This window comes from Gymnoscopelus microlampas, assembly GCF_963454915.1.
Source record: "Gymnoscopelus microlampas genome assembly, chromosome: 23".
NCBI lineage: Eukaryota > Metazoa > Chordata > Actinopteri > Myctophiformes > Myctophidae > Gymnoscopelus > Gymnoscopelus microlampas.
This window is the reverse complement of record NC_139960.1, coordinates 25,191,141-25,193,640: the sequence shown is the minus strand read 5'-3', so window position 1 is coordinate 25,193,640 and position 2,500 is coordinate 25,191,141. Positions and strand designations below refer to the sequence as shown.

General features: G+C 42.0%; 1 protein-coding gene across 1 annotated transcript in view; it reads left to right on the top strand.

The window, feature by feature from the left end:
• LOC311039687 (receptor-type tyrosine-protein phosphatase beta-like) overlaps positions 1 to 2,500 on the top strand; it is a 55,415-nt gene that overhangs the window by 41,720 nt on the left and 11,195 nt on the right. The gene's annotated exons all lie outside the window — the stretch shown is intronic.

Sequence of the window (2,500 nt, the reverse complement as noted above, 5' to 3'; positions counted from 1 at the left end):
GCAAATCCTATAATGAATCATCTATCTGAGTTATTTAATTTATCCATCCAGATTGAAATGAATAGCAGAGTCATAGGTATTAATATCAATATGCTCCAGTGGTCGTTTGGCTCAGTAGTATGAAGATGGCTTCAAAAATGTACTGCAGTCACTGCAAACAGTGGGTCTATCTATCTATGTATTGCTTGTTTTTTGTTTGTTTGTTTGCGATTTCTGACAGCTTCAATAAAGTCTCAATAAAACTGGTCATTTTGGGGCCCAGCCCCAGTAAGGACACCACTTTAAGTTATTTACAAATATAAAGTTGCCATTGGCAATGTGAAATAAAGTTGAACATCAAAGATGCTTTGCTACAAGCAGAATCGTCAAGATGTACTTCAGAAGTTCCTCTTGCTGGTATTCCTTGGTGGCAGGATCGTCAGAGCATTTACAAGTACCAGCTTCTGCTGGATAGTACGATCAGTGAGGTTACAGCCACCTCTTCGGGAAAGATAAACGCCTTTTCAGGTCCACTTGCAACTCCTTGATGTAAAATGGAAAGAGGGTTCTTGGCAGCTGTTCCTGCACTAGAAGTCTTATCTCCTTCCCTTTGGAAATTGACAATTTCGGTTGGCGATGCCTGGTGTTTGTTGGACTTGGCCCTCTGCAGTTTTGTCCATTTGGCAAGATAAATGCATTCACATCAATATGAAATACTGTATTTGATTTATTTGATTTAATTTATTTTCCACTTTACCTGTCCAATCACCAAAAAATAACAGAGAATTGATTACAAATAAGAGAGCCATTCGTATCCAGGGTCTGGCTCAAATGGGCTTACCTGGTCTTGTTTCTTTGTTTTTGTTGCCGTCTGTGAGAAACAAGCGCATGCTGATTAAATCAACTTTAACTTTCATTATTCTTTATTTGTCCTCAGAGGGCCTTTCGGTTTTGCAGGAAGGACATAGATACAAATACAAAACGCCTAAGACATCAAACGGGAGCAGGGGTAGGTGGGGGGACAACACAACACCGAATGTAGCAGATTCTTGGAAAACAACCTTGCTCTCAGGTTGTTACAACATAAATGAATGAAAATCTGCATACAAGAAAAAAGTGCTGAATGAAGTGCTGGGTATAATGTATAGAAAGTGCCGAGTTGCCAACCTTTAAAAACCGCCATAGCCGACAATGTCATAAAAAATAAATCAGTTTGCAACGGTCGGCAGCATCATGAAACATTGGGACAACTGACTATTTGATAAGATAGCAGTCAGAGACACACTGGTTTGTTCCAATTTATACTTCACTGTACGATGGTGTCATGTGCTGAAAATAGGTGCTCTGCAAGCTCATAATGCATCACATCCACAATACATTATGAGCTTGGAGCCTCTATGCACAGCAGTCATATTGTGAAGACATTCACAGGTGTTACCAATGATATTAATGAAAGTTCTGTTCCATTTAGTGTAGCACAGTGGTTCTCAGATTTTTCAATTTCCACGACCCCCGTAACTCTGAGAGTGTACAAGTGGAACCATATGGACCCGTAAGGGTCCATTTGGTTCCACTTGTCCAAATGGACCTGTAAGAGTCCATTTGGTTCCATTTGTCCACTCCATTTGTCCCTTACGGGACCCGTAAGGGAACATTTGGAAACCCCTAAAGGAACCATCAGGGTGCCTGGACCCAAATTTTAGACCCACTGGTGTAGCAGAGTGTTTCCAGTGATGCACACTATCAGCACTCTGTTTGACCAGAATGGAACAGAGCCTTCATTAGTATCATTGGTAACACCTGTGAATGTGTTCACAATATGGCTGCTGTGCATAGAGCGAGCCTATTGCGAATTTTTGTGACACTGTTGCACGACAAAGTGTAAATCAGGCTATCCATACCTGAACACCACAGTGAAGAGTTGTAAGGCTGCTCTCCATGGTGCTGAAGTCTCTATGAGTCAAAGTGACAAGTTGTAAGGCTGCTCTCCATGGTGCTGAAGTCTATAGGAGTCACAGTTGTGCCATAAGAATGTCTGTAATATCAGTAATTGTCTCTGCCAGACCGAAAGCATGGCCGAGACTGTTTTGCACCTTGGCCGTCCGTCCGTCCGTCCGTCCGTCCGTCTGTCCGTCCGATTTTTCATATTCCATCCTGATTGGCTAAGATTGGCTTCCAAAGTTTGCAGGAGTGCTCCGTTTTGAACAAAATGCCTCAAATCATGAACACAGCGTGCGATTTCCGTGGAATTTTACACACACAATTCCCACTAGGCCGAGGAAGAAATGCCACTTGAAATCTTTCAAATCAGCCTCATGATGGCGCTATAACAGGCCGATTCATGTTTTTACCTATAACTGCACCGATCTGTGTAACACTTTGTATGCGCACTCCCTAGAGGCCAAGGAAAAACCTATGCCCTGCCTTTTTCAAATCTGCCTTTTATAGCGCCACCTGGAGGCCGACTTATGTAAAAGAAATTAAATTGATTTTACTCCTTCAGATTTTATCCAAATTTCAC